At 34.5% G+C, this 15,000-nt stretch overlaps 1 protein-coding gene across 8 annotated transcripts in view; it reads left to right on the top strand.

Moving 5' to 3' along the window:
* LOC106868630 (electrogenic aspartate/glutamate antiporter Aralar, mitochondrial-like) overlaps positions 1-15,000 on the top strand; it is an 80,892-nt gene that overhangs the window by 10,730 nt on the left and 55,162 nt on the right. For 4 of the 8 annotated variants that reach the window (XM_089351469.1, XM_089351467.1, XM_089351468.1 and 1 more), the window contains exon 3: positions 7,769-7,889. The exons of the other annotated variants lie outside the window; for them this stretch is intronic. The gene's annotated coding sequence lies outside the window, so the exon portion shown is untranslated. The remainder of the gene's footprint in view (positions 1-7,768; positions 7,890-15,000) is intronic. 8 annotated transcript variants of the gene reach the window in all.

Below are 15,000 nucleotides of genomic sequence, written 5' to 3'. Positions count from 1 at the left end.
GTATATATATATATATATGTATATATATATATATATGTATATATATGTATATATGTATATATATGTATATATGTATATATATGTATATATATTTGCATACGAGCTGTAAAACATTTTATTAGGAACTCTTGATTCTATTAGTATGATGGCAGCTACCAAGGAGGCCATCATCTCGATGATGTGGACATTGCATATATGGAATATTTAATTTTTTAACCATAACCGGTAATGTACCCCTGAAATGGCTGTAGATGGAACACCCTCCTATTTTCGGATTCTATTTTATTTACTTTACTTAACCTTGATATCTTGCATCATTTCTACCTTATATCGCAGATCTATAAGGAATTTGTAGACGGTTTAGGCAGTTGGCCATTTAGAAGGTTGATGTTTTTATTCCTGTATTTATCAACCTCTCATTCGTTTTGCACCTCCTATATTTATCACGCATAACTCTTTACATGTAATCTTCATTTATATGTAATTTTATATGTATTTTCATATGTTTTTATATTGTATATTTTTTACGTATGGTTGGTTTTATTCTTTATACCTTTGGAGAATCTTTACACCTTTACATGCATGATTATGTTGATGTATATAAATATATATGATTTAATTACATTGATTGAATGTCTTCATTCATGCATTTGGGAATCTGTTTGCCTATGGTTTGCGTTTTCAATTTCCTCTTCTCTGCATTTTTTCGTATTGGCTCTCTAGGAGCACTCCATAAATAGCCCATACTTTCCATAACATACATAATATCATATATATATATATATATATATATATATATATATATATATACTCACACACACACACACACACACACACACTGATATACATATATATAAATATAAAAAATAGAACAAAAACGGAATAGAGGACAATAAATGGAATATACATATATATATACAATAAATGGAGCTTGTACGAAACGTACGTACTGCTATAACCTATTGAATTTTTGTTGCTTTTCTTCAAATTTTATTCACCAAATCACTTGATTTTCTTTTTGGTTTTTACCCTACCGAATTCTGGTGCCTCAAACATTTTAAGTACCACATTTAATCTTTTGATAAAATCTATATTATATATACATATATATATAGTGTAAACAGAGTTAGTGGTTATAATAACCAACTAAGAGATAACATATCTGTATATACTATTGGTATCTGTTACTTGTATTATCCCCAGGCATTGGTATGCAGGCATACCATGCAGGTAAAAATGGGATAAACAGGAGCTTAACAGGAACCAGTAAAATTGTGGGTAAATAAAAAGACCCTATGTAATCTTTGCCTCACATATACAGTGGAAAAATATTATGGCACCCCTATCAAAATTAAGATATTGTACAAGGGCCCTGGGACAAAATGAGAAATGAGGCTCTGTTAATTTAGTTACTTATGAGTCTCGATAGCTTTTGAAGCTAGTGGTTAGTTTCTGATTCTTTTAGAAACTCTCTGGCATTAAGCAAGGAATTCTGCTCTATAGACAATACAAATATGTTGCATGTAACTCAGGAAAACTGGTTCATTGTGTTGCCAGTTCGAGGAATTAAGAGCATTGATTTTAATGACTTTCTCAAACACAGAGACAAATTTGCTGCAAGCTTTACCACCTATTATGTTTTATCTAAATTGCATTACCACTACATAGTTATGTTGTTCAGGTAAGAAAGCATAACCTTCATTTTAACCTCAATCTCTGATGATGAGAAATGCAAAACTTCACTCACAAATTCATTTCTGACAAAGGTATTTTTACTATTATATTGGTTTTTTCCATATTAGTTTTTTTTTATTGTTCCATAATTTCTCAGAGCAGTTATACTATTGTCTTTGATTAATGTCAATCATCTGACATAAATTTAGGATGCTAAGTGAAAATATCTTCAAGAAAGGAATAACATAGGGGAATTTGTCATCTGTGATATGTTGATCAGTAATCTCTAATCATTATCACTCAAATTAAGCAAGTAGTAGGTTACACAGATTTATACATTTTTTATTTTTTTGACATTATAATCTGATTTTTCTTTTTGTGTGCTTGTTTATAGTAGAGGTGCAATGGCCCAGTGGTTAGGGCAGCGGACTCGCGGTCATAGGATTGCGGTTTCGATTCCCAGATCGGGCGTTGTGAGTGTTTATTGAGCGAAAACACCTAAAGCTCCACGAGGCTCCAGCAGGGGATGGTGGCGAACCCTGCTGTACTCTTTCACCACAACGTTCTCTCACTCTTATTTCCTGTTTCTGTTGTGCCTGTAATTCAAAGGTTCGGCCTTGTCACACGTGTCATGCTGAATCTCCCCGAGAACTACATTAAGAGTACACGTGTCTGTGGAGTGCTCAGCCACTTGCACGTTAATTTCACAAGCAGGCTGTTCTGTTGATCGGATCAACTGGAACCCTCGACATCGTAAGCGACGGAGTGCCAACAACAATAGTTACACTATGTAGATAAAAGGCTTTGTCTGATGTCTACAATATTGCTATAGCAGTTAGATGTTCTTTGGAGTTGAAGAGCTATGTTCAAAGGGAAACAAAGACGAAGAAAGAATTAAAAACAAATAATCAACTACTATTTAGTTTTTGCTGAATTTTAAGCTGTAAGGGATACTTGTTTAACAATTACAAGGCCGTATTTATAATGCAGGACACTGTGGTTCTTTTAATTTTGGTATTACACAAGGAAATTACATTTACATTTATTTTAAGCTGGTGTTTTGAACATGGCCTAGTGATATTAATGTTAGATAGAAAGTAACATTTTAGGGGTTTTTTTTTTGTACAGTATATGTATGTACAAACATGTATGTTTGTGTCTGTTTGTCTTGACATTGTGTGATTGCTGTAAATGAATGTCATTCACTTCCAATATTCTGTGAAAATTTGCCTGGTTATAGGGAAATGTTATGTTATGTTGGAAACTGGTGAGGGTTGGTAACAAGAAGGGCATCCAACTTTGAAAAATCTACCTCAGTAAACTCCATATGACCACCCGTGTAAGCATGGAAAAGTGGATGTTAAAACGATGATGATGATACTGAGTAAGAATGAAGGTGACTTTTCACCTTCATTCTTATTGATGATATATATGTGTGTGTGTGTGTGTGTGTGTGTGTGTGTGTGTGTGTGTGTGTGTGTGTGTGTGTGTGTGTGTGTGTGTGTGGCCGTTGCCAGTACCGCCTGACTGGCCTTTGTAGGATTTTTGAGCGAGATCGTTGCCAGTGCCCCTGGACTGGTTCTTGTGCGGGTGGCACATAAAATACACCATTTTGAGCGTGGCCGTTGCCAGTACCGGCTGAGTGGCCTTCGTGCGGGTGACATGTAAAAGAACCCACTACACTCTCTGAGTGGTTGGCATTAGGAAGGGCATCCAGCTGTAGAAACTCTGCCAAATCAGATTGGAGCCTGGTGTTGCCATCCGGTTTCACCAGTCCTCAGTCAAATCGTCCAACCCATGCTAGCATGGAAAGCGGACATTAAACGATGATGATGATGATGATGTGTGTGTGTGTGTACCTTGGGCTTGTGTGTTCTATTATAGCCTTGGGCCAACCAAAGTCTTCTGAGTGGATTTTGTAGACAGAAACTGAAAGAAGCCTTTCATGTGTGTTTGTTCCCCATCACCACTTGACAACTGTTGTTGGTGTGTTTATGTCCCATAACTTAGTGGCTTGGCAAAAAAAAAAGTGCTGGAGATTGATTCATTCTACTAAAAATTCTTCAAGATGTTGCCCCACCGTGGCCACAAGCTAATGACTCATCATCATCATCGTCGTTTAGTGTCCACTTTCCATGCTGGCATGGGTTGGATTGTTTGACTGAGGGCTAGCAAGCCAGAAGGCTGTACCAGGCTCCAATCCGATCTGGCATAGTTTCTACAGCTGGATGCCCTTCCTAACGCCAACCACTCGGAGAGTGTAGTGGGTGCTTTTTACGTGCCACTGGCACAAGGGCTAGTCAGGCTGTACTGGCATCAACCACGCTTGAATGGTGCTTTTTACGTGCCACCAGCACTGGAGCCAGTCAGGTGGTACTGTTATCGGCCACGTCAGCGATTTTGATTATGATTTCACTTACCTAAATGAGTCTTCGCAAGTAAAGTTTATTGTCCAATGAATGAGGGGTATTCATAAGTGGGCTGGTTACACCTACTGGCATAGGTTATGGTTTCACTTGGCTTGTTGGGTCTTCTCAAGCACAGCATATCTCCAAAGGTCTCAGTCACTAGTCATTGCCTCAGTAAGACCCAATGTTCGAAGGTTGTGCTTCACCACCTCATCTCAGGTTTTCCTAGGTCTACCTCTTCCACAAGTTCCCTCAACTGCTAGGGTGTGACACTTTTTCACACAGCTGTCCTCATTCATTCGCAACACATGACCATACCAGCCCAGTCGTCTCTCTTGCACACCACATCTGATGCTTCTTAAATCCAGCTTTTCTCTCAGGGCGCTTACTCTGTCATGTATGCACACTGACATTACACATCCAGTAGAGCATACTAGCTTCATTCCTTGCAAGCTTACACTTGTCTTCAGCAGTCATGGCCTATTTTTCACTGCTGTGTAGTATGGCTGTTCGTACACATGCATCATACAGTCTACCTTTTACTCTGAACGAGAGGCCCTTTGTCACCGGCAGAGGTAAGAGCTCTCTGAACTTTTCCCAGACTATTCTTATTCTAGCATTTTGTGAAAATATATGTAGGTCATGGTAACTTGATCTACACGTACATATATGTATATTATGAAATACGGAAGTTTCAGGAAGCTATGTAAATAAATAATTTTAACCCTTTAGCAATTAAATCAGCCATATCTGGCTCAAATATTCTACCTGTTTTTTTTTTTATGTTCAAACTTGCCAGATCTGGGTTCTTACACCTATGTCATTCTAAAAATAAAAAAATCGCATCATTGAAATCTCAAAGCTACGAGATAATGCATGATTAATTCAAAGCAATGTGAACAAATAGCTATAGTTATTAAATTTGACAGAGTAATCTGAATGCTAATGTATCTACTTCGAGATATACTGTTAAAATTGCATATATATATATATATATATATATATATATACATATATATATATATATGTATGTATGTATGTATGTATATGTGTGTGTGTGAGAGGGCACGTGACTTAGTGGTTAGGGCATTCAGCTCACGATCGTAAGATCATGAGTTCAATTCCCAGCGATGCATTGTGTCCTTGAGCAAGACACTTTATTTCACATTGCTCCAGTCCACTCAGCTAGCAAACATGAATAGTACCTTCATTTCAAAGCTCGAGCCTTGTCACACTCTGTGTCATGCTGAACCTCCCTGAGAACTACGTTAAGTGTACACGTGTCTGTGGAGTGCTAAATACAACTTAATTGAAAACCTTTTTTCCCTGGCTATATTGGTAATTCTGAAAACTTTTGGGTGCGAATTTTACATGAGTAGAAGCTTTTTTTTTAACAAATTTTATCCTGAAAATCACCTGTGTAAACTACACAGGTGCACAGATTACACGGCTTTTTATGGTATTTGTAGCTCATCTTATCTTTAGGTAATTTTGTCTATTTCAATTTTCCTTAGTCAGTCTCTATTACATTCTTCCATATTTTTACTTACTTAAAATAAACTGGGAATATCATTTCTTGTCACTTTAAAGATTTTATTCATTGTTTGATTGATCTCACTTCTGATGCAAATGTCCTTGTTTTATAAATGTCAGGCTCCGAGAAATGTATTGTTAAAGCCACAAGCAGTTTTATGGAAGCAAATTTTATTAAAGTATTCTGTTTAGAAAGCTTCATAGTGGTTTTATAGAACTGTGTAGTATGATATTTTGAGTGGCTCCAATATTCACTTCCTTTAAGTGAATATTGGTTTCTGACTCCGGCTGCAATTGTATTTTAATATTTCTATATTCCCATGCTGATTGTTTAAATTGTTCCATTTATAGGAGTGAGTCTATTCACTTGGCACTGTTTTGTGTTGGGATGATTGCCAAACTGGTGGTGTTGTAGTGAATATATTTGTCAAGTAATTGATGAATGTTCAGTTGTTATATGTATATAAGAGATGTCTATATTGATATAAGTGTTTATTTGTGAGAATATTTCATGTTGCAGGCAGCATGATTTGAGTTGTGTGTAATATTTTGATTATGATATTGATTGTAGTTGGAAAGCCAGTGTTTGGTGTTCATGAATGATATTATGACAGCTATACTACTTTCTGCATTACAACATCTGGTTTTTCATGAAAATATCACAGAATCAAAAAAAACTTACTTATCTAAGATGATGTAATATTTTGGTTCTTTCTTTGAGTTGGTGCTGTTGAATTATGCTACTAAGAAATTTCAAAATATTTTAGGAATCTCTATTCTTGAAGGGTATATGGTACTAGGAAGCGGTTTTGTATAAATATTATATGCAGAAATGGATAGAGGATAGGGTATAGACTGGTAAGAACCAATATGTTTGAAAGTGGCAAGAAATAGAATTTACAAAAGATGATAGCAATCACAATTGGAAGGAGTTTTTCTCCATACTTTACTAACCCATTGGCTTGTCAGAAAGCTTTTAATCAATTTGTTGGGGTAGAGTTCAAAAGTAAGAAGCCTTGCTGGACAATTCTGACATTTGCTGATATCAAGAGCATTGACTTTACTTTCGTCAAAGTTCTCATGGATATGAGATGACTAGTGTAAGGTAAATTGATGGTGGGACTGGATTTAAAGAAACCTTTTTGGTGATTAGTAAGGTGAAAAAGCAATGATTGTCTGTGAAAGTGATTATTTGTGGTTATCTCTGTTATTGTTAGAGATGTTGGTTATGATATTGATTGTAATTGGAAAGCCAGTGTTTGGTGTTCATGAATGATATTATGACAGCTATACTACTTTCTGCATTACAACATCTGGTTTTTCATGAAAATATCACAGAATCAAAAAAATTTACTTATCCAAGATGTCTAATTAGTCTGTCTCCATTGGTTCTATTTCTTGTTTTTGAATACACAGGTCTAAAATTAGAATTTAAAAATTCAGTTCTTTTATTTTAAATACAGTAAGGGAGTTTATTGTTGAGAAAATTGACTGCTACATTGAGCAGGTCAGGTGACAAAAGAGAAGCCCCTTGTGTGATTTGTGAAGAGTAAGTTGTGTATATCATTCAATAATATTGAGTATGTTTTGGGCAGTTGTGTTTTAAGGAGAAATACTTAATTCAGATTTGTTGTACTTTTGGGTTAATTTTGCTGTAATTTGCAAATGAATTATTGGAGGAAGTACTTTTACTGATGGATTACCCTGGGTTTAATCTTTTAATGATGTGTAAGTGGAATCTATTTTTTCAGCTAGGCAGACTGAAACAAATTTCATACATTACCTTAAAGCACAACACATAATGGCTGCTGCTGCTGCTGCAAAAACAAAAAAAAAGAAGGAACAAATTTCTTATCTTGCTGTCTGAACTCAACACTTTTGTGACCAAGTTTCTATTGAAATACTGTTAATGTATTTCATTTAATTTAGAAAAGAATCCAGAATTTGGTGGATATTAAGTTGGCGTTTGAAACATAACACAATGGTTCTTGCATAAAATGATGGAAGGTTAAAATATGAACACGTAGGTTTTTTTGTTTTTTTTTTAAATTTAAAATTTTCAGCTTATTTCTTCTGTTTGTTCTCAGAACTCCTAATGTGATAGGTATGGTTCTGGTTACAATTTTCGATGGACTTTTGATTTCTATTTCCAGGTCCTTCCTGGCATTTTGGAAATTTTTAAAAAAAACCTCTTTGATATATATTTTTCTCAGCTTGATATGACATCAGTCCGTGTTCACACTCTGGAATTATGATCTTTGATTATCAAGTCAGGTCAGTTTTTTTTTTAGATTTCTGTTTCTGTTCATGTGTATTTCTTCCTTCTTTTGTTATTCTGTGTCTTCATTATAGTTTTGTGTTGATGTTTGCATTATTTATTTCAGTTATATTCTGTTTCTTTGATCAGTTGACAATGGAAGTGCTAGCTATCTTCACTGTTCCTCTTCTCTCTGTTTCAAACTTATCTACCATATCATTTCTCCTTTCTAAAACAGCTGACATAGAAGTGAAACTCAGACTGTATGTGAAAAATATTTGTAACAGGAATGAGCTGAAAATAATGTGACAGATAATCAATGATAACTTGTGAGAAAAATAGCCCGACCTGGCTGTATTAGCAAATGTGTATGGAAGCGATGTCAACTTGAAGGTTGCCAGTTGACTTTCATTTTCTAAAATTTACCCAAAAGTTCTTGGAATTCACTAAATTAAATAACAAAAAATTATCAACAACTTCGTGATTTTCTTTTTTGGAATACAATTTGGTTTCTTTCAGTTCTTTTTTTCTTTCCTGAACAATTTTTCAGACAGTTGCCATTCTGTACCTATGTTTTATGAGATGATTTTTTTTCTTTCATATATTAATGTTTTTTGTACTTAGCTGGGTACAATTTGTGCTGTCATATTATTTATCAAAGAAAACGCCCTTTCAGTTACAACTGAAGACTGAGACAATGATAGTAAATTTATCATTAATTTTTAGATAATTGAGAAATGAAATTTACTTCCACATTTTTCTTGAGAAATATTATGTCAGTTCTGAAATTTCAGTGTTTTGCAAGGTTAACTCTCATAATTCTCTTCATACTCTTTCACCTCAATAATATCAGGATGTTTCCTAGCCATTAGGATAATTAAAGATGTCTGTCCTTGAGACACCTTTTGGGATCTAAAACTTCAAATAGCTGTAAATTAGCAAACATACTAGATGACAAAAGAGTTGTACATTTCTTAGTTTGATGTGAAAGTCTTCAAGTTCTTTAAAGTGGTTTGGATTTTTCTTCAATACTTAATTTGGATTCTTCTTTTATTGTGCTGTAGGAATTTCCAAGTATTCCCCAAATTAGCCATTCCTTTTTGTCTTGTAACAGTTTTAGAATCAGCATATGTGTTAGTTAGAAAACTTGAAAGATGATTTGTAAATGTAGCCCCATTTATCACCAGCTCATTATCTATCCAGGATGCTCAATTGTGATCCATGTTATGTTTATCACAGATTGATCTGTAATAGCATGGGTTGGCCAGCAGTCAAAAATTCTGCTTGGATGGCAGAAATGTACCCTAGTGATCATCCACAATGTTCAGCTACTTCGAACGCACTAATTATTACTTGTGTTTACATGACTGTGTTGTAAAGCTGCATATTTGGATTTATGTACATATATTCATCAACATGGAATCAGTGAACAAATATGAATATTTCTGATCCTAACAAATGATGCAGACAAGTGTATTCCCTACAGGAAAAGTAGAGATGATTGAGAAAACATGATGGTAAAGCTTTGCCACTCTAGGCCATAACTTTGGTGTCAATGAATCTACTATTACCTCCATTTACAAAATGTGTGGAAATGATTCATTTACCACTGGTTTTTTGTAACCACTACCTCATGATAAATGAGGATCAGTATATTGAAATGGGGAATTTGTATTCAGTGACAAATACACATAATCAGTTCATAGGAAGCGACGTGAGATATGCTATTTGAAGAGGTAAAAGGCTATACAAAATCATCGTCTTTTGATGTATGAGCACTTGTTTCAGCATCATCATTGTTTTGATGTCCACTTTTCCATGCTTGTATGGGTCAGATGGAATTTGTTGAGGTAGATTTCCTGTGGCCAGATTCCCTTCCTTTCATCAACCAGCATTTGTTCCAAACAAAGTATTAGTTCTCCATGCCTGACATGTTTACCCAGAATGTTGGAAATGAAGGACACTATTTGTGTGATGGTGATGCTCGCTTACAACTATTGTGTGATGTCAAATGAAAGATATGCAGAGAGAGAGAGAGACATGCACACACACACACACACACACACACATGCACACACACGACAGGCTTCTTTCAATTTCTATCCATTAAATCCACTCACAAGTCTTTGTTTGACCCAGGGCTATAGTAGAAGACATTTGCCCAAAGTGCCTAACAATGGAACTGAATCTGAAACCATGAGGTTGGGAAGCAAACCTCTTAACCACACAATTATGCTTTTACTCTTTTTTTTTTTTTTTAAAGTGTTTCTCTAGATGTTTCTCAAATATAGTAATGCTCCCAGATGAGTCACTATGGCTTATTTTACAAACTTCAGCCAAACTTGGGGTCATTAAGCCATTTTCTGACAACTGACATTAAACTAAATTTATTTTGGTTTACTTTCTTGCATTGGTTTTCTTCTAAATCACTTTCATTATCACTCCTTTTCTTAGCTGTAATGAACTGTGGGATAAGTTAGATGCAAATTAAATAAAATTATAAGAAGAAAATGAAACATTTAAAACAAATACTGACATGATTCACAAGTCAGAAAATCGTATCAAAGAAGCTTTGTCTGAAATAACATTGCACCTATGCAGTAAAGCATATCCAAACATTTGAACAGAAATTTCTCTTATAAAGCTTGATCACAAGTTCAAATTTTACTCAAAGGAAACAATAAATTAAAAACAGACAGACTTTTGTTTGCCATGCAATAGGTATATAAGCAAAATGTACCAAATTTCATGAATGTTTAACCCTTTAGCATTTAGATCGGCCATATCCGGCCAAAAGTATTCTGCCTATTCTATGTTCAAATTGGCCACATCTGGTCTCTCACACCAACCCTACAATATCATTTTAAAAATTAACAGCTATCTCATCAAAATCTCATAGCTACGAGATAATGCATGATTAGTTCAAAACAATGTGGATAAAAAAGCATTAATTTTGACAGAATAATGTGAACACTAAAGGGTTAATCAGATTTGTCAAACGAGTAAATTCGGCAGACTCTGCATTAGTTTCAGCATATGTTGTAAATGAGGATGGGAATAGCATTCATAGAGGAGGGGTAAAAAGGAGAAAACTAAAATGTTGGAGAATTACTATATTTCAAGGTCAATATGAAAAAATTAATGTAAAAATGATTTTGATGAAATATATAAAGTAAGGAACAAGACTAACTTGAATACTGTTTGTATTATTCACCAGTTAAAAGCAGTGAGTTGGCTGAATTGTTAGCACATCAAGATGCTTAGCAGCAATTCTTCTGGCTTTATGTTCTGCGTTCAAATTCCACACAAGGTTGTAATTGCCTTTCATCCTTTTGAGCTTTTGAGACCGATAAAATAAGTACTGATTGAGCAGTGGAGTCGATGTAATCGGTTAGACCCCCACCCCCCACAAATTTCGGGCCTTGTGCCTTTGGTAGAATGAATTATTTGTCAATTGGTTAATGATTTAACCAGCTAACTAATTGATTGTTTGATTAACCATTTGGGTAAGCAAGCAATCTGTTATGTTTGTCAAAGTCATTTTGTTGCCATTTGCCACCTCTTCAGTAACATGGCCTCTCTGACCTAGAGTAGAGAGGGCAAGTCATTGAAGAGATTATTGATGATGACGAAAGGACTTTGACAAACATGATTGATTGATTGATTAACTGAATGATCTATCAAACAATTGGATTCTTATTTTGCATCAGTGTCACAGATTGATACAACTGTTATTTGATTTGAACTAATTTTATAACCGTAAGATGTTACATGTTAGTATCTCATCTTTCTATTATTCTTACTCCATATGTTCTGTTAAAGTGTTTCTGATACAAAGATATAATTCAACTAATTAAAGTTGGTGTAGTTTGCATAAAATAGCCTAACACAAAAAAGGGAAAATAAATCCTCGAACCTACTATTTCTTTTGAAATTATTTAGAGCGTTTGAACATGTAAATAGGTTGTTTGCTATGTACAAAGATTAAAATTGGAACAAGCTGAGACCAGTAGTATTCATTGATGCAAATAGACAGGTTGGTGAATCAAGTTTTACAAAACTGGTTCTTCAAGTAGCTGGCTATTACTTTTGATTGGATTATTTGGATAATATTTCCGTTTAATGTAACAGAATTTTTGCAAATCTTGATGAGAAATCTGTGTCACTGTCATATGTTTATTGTGACTTAATAATAAGGTTCAAATTGTTAGTAAGAGCAAATAAGTAGCTTATAGGATCAGGATAGTTTGTAGTATAGATATAGTTTTTGAGAAGGAAAATATCTTTAATGATTAAATACTTTGGCTGGTGATGAGGTTTATGAATGAATTTGTATCCTGTTTATAGGTGATTTAGTAACGGAATGCCATGCATGTTGAGTATACTAAAAAAATGAATGGGAAAGTACAAAAGGGAAGGTGCTTAAGGGAAGTGGGAAAACCTATTACTTTCCTGAATATATTAAGTTACAAGAAGTCTAGAGAAGAAGAGTAAAATAGTTTATGATGTCAGACCAGGATAGTGTCAGTGAGAACAGAAAATTTGTAAAGTAACATCTCAGTGAATTGCCATTACAAATTTGATTAATGAAAGTATTATGAACAAAAATATCATCCAGTGAGCTCGTTAAAAAATATGAATTAGCAACAGAAGCAATATTAACACCAAGAAGTAATATTTATTTCCTCTTAAACCTGGATTTTCTGTTAAAACAATCTGTACTGCTATAGATACCATGAGAGAAACCATTAGAGAAGAGATAGTTTCTCTCACGGTCCCTACTGAAGTATAGTTTGTTCTAACAGAACATCCACATTTAAGTGAGGGTGGGGGTATATCATCATCATCATCATCAGCATCATCATTTAATGTCTGTTTTCCATGCTGGCATAGGATGGTCAGTTTGTCAAAGCTGACAAGTAAGAGGACTGCACCAAGCTCTACTGTCCGCTTTGGCATGATTTCTACAACTGGATGCCCGTCCCGATGCTAACCACTTCACAGTGTGTTCTGGATGCCTTTTACATGGCACCAGTAACTTGCAAGACAAAGATCCTTCAAAAAGAATATTTATATAAAATGAGTTGGCCACTTGAAGTTGATTCATTTAATACTTGAATGACTCAAATTTGTAACATATATAGACATGCTACTAAGGTAAGAATAATATAAGCAAAAGTATTTTTGGATTTACCTCCCTCAACTCCTACAACAAAACAGAACTTGCTAATAGAAAATATGTGAATTTGTTATCCTTTCTGAGAGTAGAAATTAAAACTGGCTGCTTTATGATGTCTTTATTTATATTTATTTATTTTTTTCTTAATTCTATGCTAAAACGAAATAAAAAAGTAAAAACCCAGTGTGGTTTAATTTCTATTTGTCTCTACACACAATAATCATCACAATTGTTAACTAATTAGTTGTCTTATATACTGGCGGCATGTCAATCAACTGTATGGTTTTCTTAGAGAAAAAGACTTATTAAAGCAAAAGGAAGAAATAATTATTCTTTAATGAGTGTTATATTATAGTACTACTATTAATTGCTCATAATACTTTCATCATTAACTTTTAGTTCTTCCATTCCTATGAACAAAAGGTTGCAGCTTGATGCTAGTCTCATTATAACAGACATCATGATCATCGTTTAATATTCCCATTTCTATGCTTGCATGGGTCAGATGGAATTTGTTGAGGCAGATTTTCTAAAGTTGGATGCCCTTCCTGTTGCCAACCCTCATCTGTTTCCAAGTATTGTAAATATTTCCCCATTGCCAGTCATTTTGCAATGAAAGGCTGAAATGAACATCTCTTGGATGATGGAGATGTTTGTTTGCAACCATCACATGATGTTAAGACAAGAGTAAACCCCTCACACACACACACACAGTGGGCTTCTTTTCAGTTTCTGTCTACCAAATCCACTAATAAGGCTTTGGTTGGCCCGGGGCTATAATACAAAACACTTGCCCAAGGTGCTGTGTAGTGGGACGGAACCTGAAACTGTATGGTTGTGAAGTGAACTTCTTAACCACACAGCCATGTCAGCATTTGAGAATTCTTGAATCTCGAGATTATCTTTCTTTCTCCTGTGAAACTAGTCTTAATTACAATTTGATAATTATTATGATACATCATCTAGAGATGGTGATAATTTATCAAGAATTTATGTTGTATTTAATATACCTATATTTATCTATGTTGTTCAAATATATGCCATTAGCCACTGAGTTATTTCACTGAGCTTTTTTTTGTTTAACCCTTTAGTGTTCAGATTAATCTGTTAAATGTTATGCCTATTTATTCATATAGTTTTGTATTAATCATGCATTATCTCATAGCTTTGAGGTTTCAGTGATGTGATTGTTTATTTTTAGAATGACATTGTAGAGCAGGTGTGAGGAGCTACACATAACCAATTTGAATGTCAAACTAGGTAGAATATTTGGGCTGGATATGGCCAGTTTAAATGCTAAAAGGTCAAATTATCCAATATTATGTCAACTTAGCCATCTGTTGCTTTTAAAAAAAAAAAAGGAAAAGAATTATCTCATTTCCGTCCATTTGGCATAACTGGTTCCACTCCTTAGTACTAATGAGGTCAACTTAACTACATTCACAGCTGTCTGGTTTTTATTCTTTGGTTGTCTGTCTTTGGTGCAGAATGTATGTTTTCCTTAATTCACTACACTTTTTGGTATATCTATAGGTTTTATTAAGCTGTTATTTACTTTCTTCCTAAAGATCCTGACTGAAAACTTTTCTTAGGTTTTTACTATTAATATTTTTATCTTGACCAATATGAATTTTTCCAGATTTCAAATTTCTGAAAATCTTAAATTAATTTTGCAATAATGAGGACAAAACTGTTTGTAGTATTTACAATGATTTCAAGAACTGAGATGAAACAGAGCTGGGGCTAGGGTTAAGAGCAGATTGTTACTCTTTACTCTTACTCTTTTACTTGTTTCAATCATTTGACTGTGGCCATGCTGGAGCACCGCCTTTAATTGAGCAAGTCAACCCCAGGACTTATTCTTTGGAAGCCTAGTACTTATTCTATCGGTCTCTTTTGCCGAGCCACTAAGTTACGGGGACATAAACACACCACTATCGGTTGTCAAG

Source organism: Octopus bimaculoides, chromosome 4 (genome assembly GCF_046866305.1).
Source record: "Octopus bimaculoides isolate indiv1 chromosome 4, ASM4686630v1, whole genome shotgun sequence".
NCBI classification, from domain to species: Eukaryota; Metazoa; Mollusca; class Cephalopoda; order Octopoda; family Octopodidae; genus Octopus; species Octopus bimaculoides.
Note: the sequence above shows the minus strand (reverse complement) of the source record. Positions and strands in the feature narration are given on the sequence as shown.